Consider the following 15,342-nt stretch of genomic DNA (forward strand, 5'->3'; position numbering starts at 1 on the left):
TTTCTCTCTCAGTTTTCGTTTAAATTCATCCTCATGAAGGCTCAGAAAGAGAGAGAGAGAGAGAGAGATCCAGTGAGGTAAACGTCTACCTCAAGGTTAGTTAATGGCCTGAATAATGGGGTTTATATCTTATCAACTACATGGGGATCATTAAGGCTGTCTGCATGGTAACCTTTATCACCACCACGAGACAAGAATACCTCAGTCCCTAAACTAGAAATGAGAATCAGCACTCAGACGCTGAGAGAACTACACCTCTCATGGCATATATCCTGTGAGTGCTGCAACAGCTGTCAACCCACAATTCTAGCAGGTGTCATCGAAGAGTGCAGTGTTGCCACAACCTTGACACCAACACCAGCACTTTCAACCTCCAAGACTCGCGCTACTGCCACTTCCATCCCTCTAAGGCACTAAACCCTCATGTTCTACACGTCGTCTGGGGTATGGACTGAGTCTAGGATTGATCCAAGGGCAGGGATAGCTACAGTTTCTTGGATCAAGAGCCCCTCTTGAGAATAATCAAGGTAGGTGTACCCTAGAAGAGGCTAGGCTGGTAGTACTGCACGTCACCAGCATTCCTGGAACCGGATTCATCGCACGTGAACGCCGCTATGTTGTCGTTCTTGTAACTGACTAGTGGAAGCGGATTTAAGGATTCACCGTTTATGGAAGTTGTTGTAGTGCTGTCGTTCTTGTAAATCTGACCCGTGGAAGCGGATTTAAGGATTCCCAGCTCATAGAGACTTTTGTAATGTTGGCCTGTGATACTCCAATACTGAAACTATGTATAGTGCCAAATCAAAAGCATTCACACTGCTAAACTCACAAACTAGTATTTAGTCACTTAGCCATAATACCAACTTACCTCATAATTTTGTAATATTTTAAACTTAAGATTTAATTTAAGTCTGCCCGAAATGCCTAGCCATGCTAGGTGTTCTAGTGGTACACTCTAATTATTTTACTACATGTAAACAATACAATAACCAAATTCTGTAAACTCAGCATTGTAATCCTTATAGAGAATAAACTTTGAATTTGAATTTGAATTCTGACCAGTCGGATTATTCTGTGCGGTTCATGGGAAATGACGAGCCGGATATCTGCTCATTACTGGGCGTTCTTGTAAGATGTTGTAACGACTGTTGTATTTGTTGTATTTATATTTACCTGTGATGCTCCTGGCCCGGTGGTCTGGTGGCTAAAGCTCCCGCTTCACACACGGAGGGCCCGGGTTCGATTCCCGGCGGGTGGAAATTCCGACACGTTTCCTTACACCTATTGTCCTGTTCACCTAGCAGCAAATAGGTACCTGGGTGTTAGTCGACTGGTGTGGGTCGCATCCTGGGGGACAAGATTAAGGACCCCAATGGAAATAAGTTAGACAGTCCTCGATGACGCACTGACTTTCTTGGGTTATCCTGGGTGGCTAACCCTCCGGGGTTAAAAATCCGAACGAAATCTTATCTTATCTTACTTATCGTTAAGTTTCTTATATTTCTTTTGTTTATTGTAGTTGTTACTGGTTCTTTTGTTATTGTCTTTATTATTATCGTGAGAGCAACGCGTCTTGCAGAGAGTAGTGAAGGTCATGGTAGTTGCACTAAAGATGTACTCTGCCATACTTCCGCGATAGCTTTTACCGAGTACTATTTGGGTCAAGATTACTGGGTAAGGTGGGTCAAGATTACTATGTAAGGTTGGGTAAGAGATGGTGAACGGGGCAGACCAGCAGGTAGGTAAGTTGGTAGGTAAGTTGGTACGCAGGCAAGCAAGTAGGCAAGTACGTTATCAACCTTGGTACTAGATACCGACAAATTGGTTGAGAAAGAAACGTAAGCAAACACCAGGACATATTTATTAAAAAACGTTTCGGTCCTGGGACCTTGATAATAATAATAATAATAATAATAATAATAATAATAATAATAATAATAATAATAATAATCTTTATTTCTACAAGTACATGTACAAGGAATACAGACCAAAGCTAACATCAATGACATACTACTATATAGAAAGTCGCTTGTTATGAGCATATCGGGCAAATTAGGTCAATTTTGTCCCCAGAATATAACACAAACTAGTCGACTAACACCCAGGTACCTATTTAACTGCTAGGTGAACATGGACAGCAGGTGCCGTGAGGAAACCACGTCCTAATATTTCCAGCCGTACCTGGGATCGACTCCCGGACCACCTCAGTGAGCTGAGTACGCTACCAATCGAGCTACGGGACACCTTGATCACTTTTCAAGGTCCCAGGACCGAAACGTTGTCTAACATGTCCTAGTAATTGTTAAAGTGTCTTTCTCAGGCAGGCAGGCAGGCAGGGCCGGAAAAGCAAGGCAGAACAAGGGCAGGACACTGCTGGACAAGTCAAGTCGCAGCCGAGCAGGAGAGGGCGGAATAGAACCGGAAGAGAAGAGCAGGGTGGGGCAGGTTAAGAGAGGAAGGGAACTTACAGGGCGGGGCAGGACAGAGCATGGTAGACCAGGAAAGGCAGGGCAGGGTAGGGCAGGGCAGGGCAGGGTAGGGCAGGGCAGGGCAGAACAGGACAGGAGAGGACATGGCAGGGAAGGGCATGGCAGGGAAGGGCAGAGCAGGGAAGGAAGGGCAGAGCAGGGCATGCAAGGGTTGAACTGTGTCAAACACCTAAAACATTTTCAGGAACATTGCGTAATCACTTTCACCATCAGAAACACACAGTCAGAAACCTGAGTGGCTCCATAACCCACTTATCACAATACAAAAGTAAATAAACACATTTACAGAGCGATTTACAGTGTAAACAGACCCCCAGAAAGTAATGGTGTACTGTGGAACTAACCACTGGTCTGGGGGCGAATATTATCCCGCTGAAATTCAATTATCACACAAATTGCAGATTGGAACTGACTCAGTATCTGATTTCCCAATACACCTCTTCATATAATAATAATAATATCTAAACACCAGTTTGTAATTGTTAGTGTGGTGGCCAAAACCGAACACACGACAGAACATGGCACTGGGGTGTATTTCTCTAAGTGTGTATAGATATTCACAGTTTAATCCCTATTTTAGGGATTTAGAGTATTGTTGATTGATTGTGGAGAGGAAGTGCAGCCTTCATGACCCCTGGTGTAGTGGGTAGGCTTTAAACCCCATTAACCACTAAACAACCTGTAAGATCGCCGGTTCAGTTGATATATTCTCTGGTATTATGGTGAGACCACACAACCGGTTGGTGAAAGGAATTACAGGTGCAAATCAGATCAATGCCAGCGATGCTACTAACCTTTCTGTCACACTTCCTTCCCCAACACCATCTTGAGTGGACTGATAAGTCAGTGGAAGGCCTCGGTCAGATAACCAGAAGCTCCAACTATGGGTCATATGAAGACCCGCGTCAGGAAACACTAATTCTGTTTCCTGACAAACCTTACCACTTCACCTGGTTCTTGTGCTTCCAGTGATCTTCTTCGATCCTTTGATTCCCTTCGCCAGTCTCGCTCTCAGATTAACTCTGAATATTCTGCTACACACTGCCCGTTATTCACTTCCTGCTAGACTACACTGCCAGACCACACTACATGCTACACACTGCCGGTTATAAGGCATAAAGTGACTAACACCCAGGCACCTACTTACTGCTAGATGAACAGGGGCAGCAGGTATGAGGTGACTAACACCCAGGTACCTACTTACTGCTAGATGAACAGGGGCAGCAGGTATGAGGTGACTAACACCCAGGTACCTACTTACTGCTAGATAAACAGGGGCAGCAGGTATGAGGTGACTAACACCCAGGTACCTACTTACTGCTTGATGAACAAGGGCAGCAGGTGTAAGGAAACATGTCAAACATTTCACCCGTGCCCAGGAATCAACCCGGGTCCCTCAATTTACATTATACCATCATTTAGGAAGAGACTGCAGTGAGACTGAACCAGTATCGTACTAGTCAAGAAGACGGTCTACGAAATCCTCCGAAAAAAACACGACCTTACACAGAGTAGAAAAATATTTTGACTCGCAAAATCGTAATACGATTGTAAACAAACCACGGAACGGGTGGAGATTAAACCCATTCCGTGGTTTTTCCACTTTATTTTGAACTGATGAGCGAGTCTCGTACTGCCAGCTTAAAACCCAGGGTGTGTTTGTGGTCGTGGTGTGGCAATACTGACAAGAACAACAAGAAGTTACATTAGTGTGACAACAATACGAAGGTACGTCAGTGTGGCAACAATGACAAAGAACAACAAGGTACGTCAGTGTGGCAACAATGACAAAGAACAACAAGGTACGTCAGTGGCAACAATGGCAAAGAACAAGGTACGTCAGTGTGGCAACAATGACAAAAAACAACAAGGTACGTCAGTGTGGCAACAATGACAAGAAACAAACGAGTGTCAATGTGGCACAATGACAGGGTTTCATAAGGTGCGTCCGTGGGCTTGATGTGGCAACAATGGGTGGCTGAGGGGGAAGAGGAGGGGAAGAAGGATGGTGAAGGGAAGAGAAGGGGAAAGGGAAGAAGGATGGTGAAAGGAAGAGAAGAGGAAAGCAAGAAGGGTGAAAGGAAGAGGAAGGGAAAGGAAAGAAGGGTGAAGGGAAGAGGATGGTGAAAGGAAGAGAATGGAAAAGGGAACAAGGGTGGTAAAGGGAAGAGGAAGGAAAAGGGAAGAAGGGTGGTGAGGGGAAGAGGAGGAAGAGTGGGGAAGAGGAAGATGAAAAAAAAAGTAGGAGGGGAGGGAGAGGGAGAGAGAGAGAGAGAGAGAGAGAGAGAGAGAGAGAGAGAGAGAGAGAGAGAGAGAGAGAGAGAGAGAGAGAGAGAGAGAGAGAGAATGAAGTACCAAGCCTTTCACACGAACACAACGGGACAAGGACGTCATGGTCACCTTCCCACAATACTCCGTTATGCTCACAGAATACAAAATGCGCTATAATTCCCTTAACATAATACTAAAACATCAGAGAGCTTTACATAAACACTGAAAGTTTTCGTCACAGACTAACGTAATGTTTTGGCTTGGTATAGTTACCAGAATAACTTGTTGAGGGTCGCGCGACCTCATTGAGTCGTGAGACACCTGTTCATAACCTGTAATTTTCTTTATATTTCATTCACATACGAACGCCTAATTACATGCATATCCTGTATCAAGGAATTTCATCTTATTTTGCTTAATTACCGGTAACAATAGTAATTTTTTATAATCATAAATAAGCGCTAAATCCTTAAGGGTCATACAGCGCTGCAGGGGTAACAAGAGATTTTTTTCTTTTAATTTAAATGAGAAAGTTCTCAAGGTCCTCAAATGTATATACACTGTTCACTTAAAACCATATTTTATGGATTAGAGCAGTGGTGAAGAATTAAAGTGCATCCTTGATTACCCTTGTGTAGTCTATAGGCTTCAAACTTAATTAAACATCCATAATAAGAAAGCCAAGAATTTTCCTCTACTTATGAATGCTTTTCCCGCCCTTTTTTCTCTTCTGTTTTCCCGCCAACTCTTTAAACTGAGATTATTTCTACATATAATTAATTCGAGATATTTGAACAGTGAGAAGAGAGAGATAAGATACTAGTTCAGTATTTGTGTAATACGTAAAAAAAATCACTGCAGTAGGCTTACATGTATGTGTGTACTCCCCTATTTGCATTTGCAGGGGTTAGTTACAGCTCCTGGCCCTGCCTCTTTGCTAGGTCCACTCTTTCTCCCTGCTTCAAGAGCCTTATCGTACCTCTTCTTAAAGATACGTATGGATCCTGTGTGTGCGTAAAATTAATCTACCTGTGAATAGTGTTAGCCGAGTCTGGTAATTACGTTAACCTAGTATGGTAATTGCCTTATCCTATTCTGGTAATTGCTTATAGCCAAGTTGGGTAACTGTGTTATAGCCTAGTCTGGTAATTTTGTTATAGCCTAGTCAGGTAATGATAATGTCACTGTGCGGTGAACAATGTTGCCGGACACTTAATCATATGTAAATGTGTTATTGGTTGAAGTTAACACTCGTGACCTTTGAGCACTAAGCTCATTCATAATATATATGATAAAAGTTTTATTGTTCATTTTGAACTTAAGCTTAAATATTTGCAAGGTTCAAGTCACAGTATTATTATTATTATTATTATTACTTTACCTCAGTTCATTTCTACGTTCATCATCATCTAAGGTATACTACTAACCCTCTCTAGAATCCCACCCACAATAGTCGGCTTACATTCAGGTATCGATTTCTAGGCCAATTGGGGCAGTATTATTATTATTATTATTATTATTATTATTATTATTATTATTATTATTATTATAATCAAAAAGAAGCGCTAAGCCACAAGGGCTATATTGGGGCAGTAGGTTTTCACGTGTCTCACCCTGCCCAGGAATCGATCCCACTTCCCGTTGCATGTGAGCTGAACACAATACCTCCGAGGTACCGAATGAGTTTAGCCTAATGCCGTCGTTGTGTTCAGATGAACCATCGTGGATTGAGGGCAAATATCTCCTGGCTCAGGAAAGGATAAGTATCTGCTGGATCAGGAAAGGATATGTATCTGCTAGCTCAGGGAAGGATAAGTATCTCTCAAAGACATGTGTCAGCTCCATCAGTCCCCAGAGTCAATAGTTTCTCATTAGCCATAATTTTAACAAATACACACGATATGACAAGTAAAAACATAACACACAGGCCTTTCATCCAGACATAAGTAACATTCAGACATAAGTAACATTCACTCAGACATAACTAATATTCACTCAGAAATCAGTAACATTCGCACTTATAGCATCTTTAGTACATGACTCACGAAATCGTAATGACACGATTGCAAACAAACCATACCCCGGCCGGGATTGAACCCGCGGTCAGAGTCTCAAAACTCCAGCCCGTCGCGTTAGCCACTGGACCAGCTAGCCACAATAAGATTCGTCCAACTAGGTATATTTCTACACCATAGGAAGGTTAGCACAGGCACCACTGTGACCACAAATGCAAGTTTTTACAGACGAATCTCCAGCTAGCGTGGCCACTAGCTGGTCTAGTGGCTAACGCGACGGGCTGGAGTTTTGAGACTCTCTGACCGCGGGTTCAATCCCGGCCGGGGTATGGTTTGTTTGCATTCGTGTCATTACGATTTCGTGAGTCATGTTGACGGCAGTGAAGGGACTTGAGCTAGAGTTCGTCACGGCCACGCTAGCTGGAGATTCGTCTGTAAAGACTTGCATTTGTGGTCACAGAGGTGCCTGTGCTAACCTTCCTATGGTGTAGAAATACACCTAGTTGGACGAATCTTATTGTGGCTAGCTGGTCTAGTGGCTAACGCGACGTGCTGGAGTTTTGAGACTCTGACCGCGGGTTCAATCCCGGCCGGGGTATGGTTTATCTTTAGTACAATTTTCAACTTGTTAGGTGAAAGAACACAGACGCAACTAATGTGACATTTTATTGTGGTAACGTTTCGCTCTCCTGGAGAGCGAAACGTTGCCACAATAAAATATCACATTATTTGCATGTGTGTTCTTTTACCTAACAAGTTGTTGGTAATTCTACCAAGACTACAGTATTTAACTTATTCTCTACTCCTCCACTGCCCGCACTTACACCCTAAAACGCTAATCATGAACTGACGATAACATTAAGCAACTAAATATAGCCTAACTTAACATAACCTAAATAAAATTTGCAGAAAATTCACAGTAAAAGATTTTACAATAAGCTAACGGTTTTGTTATATATTACGTCTTGAGACACAGCTAGTACGTTGCATATTAATATATATTCTGCAACTCATATATGAGACGGGTTTCTCAAATGATCTGTGAGTGCTTAAGTATCCGCTGGCCTCTTTGTTTTATTCCTCAGGAAACAGGACAAGTGTTTCCTGACACGGGGTCTCAATCATATGGTGACCCGTTACATCCGCTGGCCTCCGAGAGCTGACTACTAATGTCCTAAGTTTTTGTTGGGATTAAACCCTGAGGGTTAAGTTAGGTTAGGTAAGGTTTGTCAGGAAACAGGACAAGTGTTTCCTGACACGGGTCTCAATCATATGGTGACCCGTTACATCCGCTGGCCTCCGAGAGCTGACTACTAATGTCCTAAGTTTTTGTTGGGATTAAACCCTGAGGGTTAAGTTAGGTTAGGTAAGGCTTGTCAGGAAACAGGACAAGTGTTTCCTGACACGGGTCTCAATCATATGGTGACCCGTTACATCCGCTGGCCTCCGAGAGCTGACTACTAATGTCCTAAGTTTTTGTTGGGATTAAACCCTGAGGGTTAAGTTAGGTTAGGTAAGGTTTGTCAGGAAACAGGACAAGTGTTTCCCGACGCGGGTCTTAGACATATGATGATCCTCTGCTGGAGCTTTTGGTCATCTGACATGTCTTCCGCTGGCTTACCGGTCCACTTTAGTCCCAGGATGCCACTCACACCAGTCGATTAACACTCAGGTGCCCACTTGTTAAGTGAACGGGGACAGCAGTTGCAATGAAACACGCCCAATGTTTCCACTCGGCCGAGGACTGAACCATGGACAAGTAACTGAAAAAAAAAACAAGTAACTGATATGAACGAACCATCAGTCAACGTCTTGCTCTTAACTCTGGGTTTAATGAAAGTGAATTTAATATTGTGTCGAGTTAGAGAGTATGATTGTAGCTCATTCTTAGTTTCCTCCTGAAGACTTCTACACTTGTTCCTGCGGTGTTTCTGAAATCTGCTGGTAGTACGTTCACTAGTCTAGGCCCTCGGATGTTGGCAGTGTTCTTTCTCTCATTGTGTCCATGTGTTTCCTGCCTGCCACTGGGTTTATTTCACACTTCCTCCCCCATCTCTCATGTCCGGTACGTTGTTATGGTAGTGTGTAGGTTTGGGATTAGGCCGTCAAGCATCTTTCACATACATATTATCATGTGTCTCTCTTATGCTCCCGAGTTCCTATTCAGTGCACTTAGACGTTCCCAGTTGTTTAAAATAGTTATGGGCTCTACTTGGGCAGCAAATGATCTCTAAACCTGTTCCAGCTCTGTTATCTTTCCAGCCTTGGATGGAGCCTTCAACACCGAACAGTACTCTAAGCGAGAGAGCACACGTGATTTGAAGTGTCGCAGCATTATTAGTATTTCTCTTGTTTTGAAGGTTATCATTATACACCCATCATCTGTCTAGCTTTCACAACATTCGCCTTATGTGTCTCTAAATAATGAATCATCTTACATTATTCCATCAAGTTTATTTACATGTTTTCTCGTTTTATTGCATGGTCTTGTTTTGACTGATACCATGTTTATATTTGCGATTAAATATGTTTTAAGCTAATGTAGACTAGTGAAACTAAACTTACAAACATAACAATATAACCTAACCTAGTTTAAAATAAAAATTGTTTGCTAGTTTGCAGGAAGCGTAAAGAAATGACATAGAAAATGATCACAGTAAAACGAGGACAAGTTTGTGGTTGGTGGAGGTGTTGGCAAAAATACCAGTGTGGTGTGTACCAGAGATGACAGCGATAATCTTACCACCAAGGACACGGTGTGTACCATCACTAACTGCACTTACTGGTATCACACTATGCTACACTTATTGGTATTACACTACACACTACGTTATACTCACTGATATTGCACTATACACTACGCTACACTCATTGGTATCACACTACACACTATGCTACACTCACTGGTATTACACTACACACTACGCTATACTCACTGATCTTGCACTATACACTACGCTACATTCATTGGTATCACACTACACACTATGCTACACTCACTGGTATTACACTACACACTACGCTATACTCACTGATCTTGCACTATACACTACGCTACACTCACTGGTATCACACTACACACTATGCTACACTCACTGGTATTACACTACACACTACGCTATACTCACTGATCTTGCACTATACACTACGCTACACTCATTGGTATCACACTACACACTATGCTACACTCACTGGTATTACACTATACACTACGCTATACTCACTGATCTTGCACTATACACTACGTTATACTCACTGATCTTGCACTATACACTACGCTATACTCACTGATCTTGCACTATACACTACGCTACACTCATTGGTATCACACTACACACTACGCTACACTCACTGGTATTACACTACACACTACGCTACACTCACTGATCTTGCACTATACACTACGCTATACTCACTGATCTTGCACTATACACTACGTTACACTCACTGATCTTGCACTATACACTACGCTACACTCACTGGTATTACACTACACACTACGCTATACTCACTGATCTTGCACTATACACTACGCTACAGTACCATAGCTGCAACAATTTACTACTAAACTGAAGTTGAAACCCAAGCGATGTTTCGGCTCATCCAGGGTCATTCCTAAATCTATAGAAAGTGCGAAACCTCGTCCAGTTTCCACCAACAATTTACGTTACTTTGCGAAGGAAAGGCCCATGCAGGCCTACTGGCCTCACATAAGCCAGTAGGCCTGCTGTAGTGTTCCTTCTTTCTTATGTTCTTATAACTGTTATTGGGAGGTAATGGGGTTTGATCCAAAGAATGGGAAAGGGGGCAGCTCCATCACCTTGGATTAAGAGACCTTGAGAATACTCTGCACTCGTCACACTTGACTCTTCACCGTCACACCTGACCTAGTCTCCCCCCTCTCCCGTGCCCCTACACAGGTGACCCATGACCCAGTCTCCCCCTCCCTCTCCCGTGCCCCTACACAGGTGACCCTTGACCTGTGGGTAGGATGGGGGGAGGGGTGGCAGTGCAAGGACGCCCACCCATCCACCCACTCCCCTTAGGGGGAGCTACAACCACTGAGAGAGAGGAAAGTCCACTCCCCTCCCCCTCAACCTCCACCAGTCGACCTTCATTCACTCCCCCACACCTTTAAGGGGAGGTGGAGGAAGAGAGAGGCAACGAGGAGGAACCGGCAGGAAAGAAGAATGAAAGGGTGAGGGATGGAAAAAGATGAGGTTGAAATGGAGAGAAGGAACAGGAAGGAAAGAAGAATAAAAGTGATGGAAAAGGAAGATGAGGTTGAAAGGGGGAGAAATAAGAGGAAGAACAGGCAGAAATGAGAAGAGGAGAAAGATGAATAGAAGTATGAGGATGTGAGGGTAGGTGCAGTGAAGTAACATTCAGGGCCACCACCTTCACTCCCTTCTCTACTGAAAGGAAGAGGCATTTTTGAAAGGACGGGGAAGAAGGTCAGGTCAGAAACACCCCCTCACCCTCTTAAAAAAAGAAACTAATACCCCCTTCACCATACTTTAAAAAAATTGGGTACATCTGCTGTATATTGTTACCCTAGTCTTTAATAGTTATAATAGGGTAGCGGCACGTGGGTACAAATTGTAAATAGGCTTTAAAGGGAATTAAGTACACTAGACTTAAAGGTGTGCGTATCTGTCATCTCCAGATAAGAATACTTTAATTCCTAAAATAGGGATTAAAAAAAAATACTCTCATCATATATACGCTGAGAGAATCATATATATACCCTTCAGGGTACATATCCTGTGTGTGTGGGGTTGGTTAATGAGGTTTAAAGCCTATCAACTGCACGAGTGTGATTGCCGCTGCATGGCAACCTGTTCACTGAACAAGAATATACGCTAAGAAACGTACCCCTTAGGGTATGTATCCCGTTAGGTTAGGTAAGGATTGTCAAGAAACAGGACAAGTGTTTCCTGACGCACACCTGGAGATTTTAGTCATCTGACCGAGGCCTTCCGCTGGCTTATCCCACCACCATAATATATATATATATATATATATATATATATATATATATATATATATATATATATATATATATATATATATATATATATATATATATATATATATATGCGAGGGTCTTGGCAAGAGGCGTGGAGTTAAAAGATAAAGAATCACACACAAAGTGGGAGTTGTCACAGCTGCTCTTTGCCGATGACACTGTGCTCTTGGGAGATTCTGAAGAGAAGTTGCAGAGATTGGTGGATGAATTTGGTAGGGTGTGCAAAAGAAGAAAATTAAAGGTGAATACAGGAAAGAGTAAGGTTATGAGGATAACAAAAAGATTAGGTGATGAAAGATTGAATATCAGATTGGAGGGAGAGAGTATGGAGGAGGTGAACGTATTCAGATATTTGGGAGTGGACGTGTCAGCGGATGGGTCTATGAAAGATGAGGTGAATCATAGAATTGATGAGGGAAAAAGAGTGAGTGGTGCACTTAGGAGTCTGTGGAGACAAAGAACTTTGTCCTTGGAGGCAAAGAGGGGAATGTATGAGAGTATAGTTTTACCAACGCTCTTATATGGGTGTGAAGCGTGGGTGATGAATGTTGCAGCGAGGAGAAGGCTGGAGGCAGTGGAGATGTCATGTCTGAGGGCAATGTGTGCTGTGAATATAATGCAGAGAATTCGTAGTTTGGAAGTTAGGAGGAGGTGCGGGATTACCAAAACTGTTGTCCAGAGGGCTGAGGAAGGGTTGTTGAGGTGGTTCGGACATGTAGAGAGAATGGAGCGAAACAGAATGACTTCAAGAGTGTATCAGTCTGTAGTGGAAGGAAGGCGGGGTAGGGGTCGGCCTAGGAAGGGTTGGAGGGAGGGGGTAAAGGAGGTTTTGTGTGCGAGGGGCTTGGACTTCCAGCAGGCATGCGTGAGCGTGTTTGATAGGAGTGAATGGAGACAAATGGTTTTTAATACTTGACGTGCTGTTGGAGTGTGAGCAAAGTAACATTTATGAAGGGATTCAGGGAAACCGGCAGGCCGGACTTGAGTCCTGGAGATGGGAAGTACAGTGCCTGCACTCTGAAGGAGGGGTGTTAATGTTGCAGTTTAAAAACTGTAGTGTAAAGCACCCTTCTGGCAAGACAGTGATGGAGTGAATGATGGTGAAAGTTTTTCTTTTTCGGGCCACCCTGCCTTGGTGGGAATCGGCCGGTGTGATAATAAAAAAAAAAAAAAAATATATATAATATTGCTTATAGTTATATCTAGAACAATAATTATAAAAAAAATATTATTTAAGTAATGTATGAAACAATTTCGTCAGAGTTGACCTCTTACGACCTTCTAGAGTGTCTTGATGCTGCTGAAGGGCTCTTGATCCAAGGATTTACAAATGCACTCCCTTTTCTTGGATCAAACCTGATTACTTCCACTGGGATCATGAAGACATGATCCCAATTGATTCTGAATTTCCCTATAATAGTAATATAATAAAATAGTAATATAATAGTAATAGTATAATAATTGTAATATGATATAAGTAATAATAATAGTAATATATTAATACAAAAAATAATAATCATTATATTATTATTATTATAGTTGCGAGGTGCAGCTCGGTGCTCAGAACAGTCGACTAACGTTCGAAACGTCGTGGGTTCAAAACCTGCGCAGGGCTCAGATATATGGACAAGTCTCCCTAGATTAGGATATACAAGATTATTACCCAACGAGAGGAGAGTGAAGACGTGTTCTGCATATACTGTGTCCTCGTAACCACTCGTCATAACCAGGTGGCACTGTGGCATCGTGCGTGGCATACTGGGCATGGTACAATGCATGGGGGGGGGGAAGGGAGGATGCATGGGGGGGGGGAAGGGAGGCTCCGTATGCGGGGGACTGTCTGTTGACTCATCTGCCAGCTTACAACTTTCATGGGCTGGGCAGACTTTGCTGCAGTTGATAGTGATGTCACTGTCATGGGGTGGGTTGACGTTTTCCTGTACTCACGTATGTGCTCATATGTGGTTGTTGGGGGTCGAGTCTTAGCTCTTGGCCCCACCTCTCAACTTGCCGCTTCCACTGTGTGTGTGTGTGTGTGTGTGTGTGTGTGTGTGTGTGTGTGTGTGTGTGTGTGTGTGTGTGTGTGTGTGTGTGGTGTGTGATGTACGTGTGTACGTGCGTGTGCTATGTGCAACTACACACACATAATACGGAACAGAAGTGTCATGGCCGCTATCTTTTTCACTATATTTACCCTGGTAACTGTCTACCGAGGCTCACCAAGTCATCCTGACTCGTAACAACAATAAGTCACATTTCACCATCCTTCACAGTGAGCCTCTCGACCTTAAGCAACTTGACACAAAGGCCTTTCTTCCCCTTAACCTTGTGAGTTTTCCGTCCTCAGGCGAGCCTAACCTTTCACTTTTTCCCCATCAGAAAAATTTCAATTTTTTCCGGGAAAAGTACAGTGTTGATAATCTAAGGTGGATAAATTAGACATGTGCAACACTTGACAACATAGACTCAAGGTTGAGGGACTGATTTCCTCAAACTCCTCCTGTTCTTCACTATTCTCCTTTGTATGGACTGATGAAGCCACTGTGTGGTGAAACGTTTCCTCATTAAAGATGCCCAAGTGTTGCATATGTCTTAATTTATCAACTGGTCTGTTCTCTGAACCATTTATCTACATATAATCTAAGGTAGATTCAACCCTGGACATTATTGATGAAGATTACATTGATTCTAAGTAATATTACATCAATTTAATTAAACCAAGCTATGCTATACATAGAAGAAATTAGGTTACAAATATACGCTAGTTTCAGTTAGGTTAAGTTAGGCGAGATTAAGGTAGGTTTCTAAGTTAGGTGTGGTCCACAAATAATACATTTTATATCATTGTCAATATGCATTATTGCATTAAAAAACCAGTCCCGAAATACAATATTGTATCAAGAAACCACTGTTCCGATATACAATATTGTATCAAGAAACCACTGTTCCGATATACAATATTGTATCAAGAAACCACTGTTCCGATATACAATATTGTATCAAGAAACCACTGTTCCGATATACAATATTGTATCAAGAAACCACTGTTCCGATATACAATATTGTATCAAGAAACCACTGTTCCGATATACAATATTGTATCAAGATACCACTGTTCCGATATACAATATTGTATCAAGAAACCACTGTTCCGATATACAACATTGTATCAAGATACCACTGTTCCGATATATAATATTGTATCGAGATACCACTGTTCCGATATACAATATTGTATCGAGATACCACTGTTCCGATATACAATATTGTATCAAGATACCACTGTTCCGATATACAATATTGTATCAAGATACCACTGTTCCGATATACAATATTGTATCAAGATACCACTGTTCCGATATACAATATTGTATCAAGAAACCACTGTTCCGATATACAATATTGTATCAAGATACCACTGTTCCGATATACAATATTGTATCAAGATACCACTGTTCCGATATACAATATTGTATCAAGATACCACTGTTCCGATATACAATATTGTATCAAGAAACCACTGTTCCGATATACAATA

The 15,342-nt window shown here is 42.3% G+C and overlaps 1 protein-coding gene across 2 annotated transcripts in view; it reads right to left on the reverse strand.

Annotated features, from left to right (window-relative positions):
* The window catches only part of LOC128698510 (uncharacterized), a 138,159-nt gene that overhangs the window by 79,280 nt on the left and 43,537 nt on the right, over window positions 1-15,342 (reverse strand). The window lies entirely within an intron of this gene.

The sequence above is a fragment of the Cherax quadricarinatus genome, chromosome 88 (assembly GCF_038502225.1).
Source record: "Cherax quadricarinatus isolate ZL_2023a chromosome 88, ASM3850222v1, whole genome shotgun sequence".
Lineage (NCBI taxonomy): Eukaryota > Metazoa > Arthropoda > Malacostraca > Decapoda > Parastacidae > Cherax > Cherax quadricarinatus.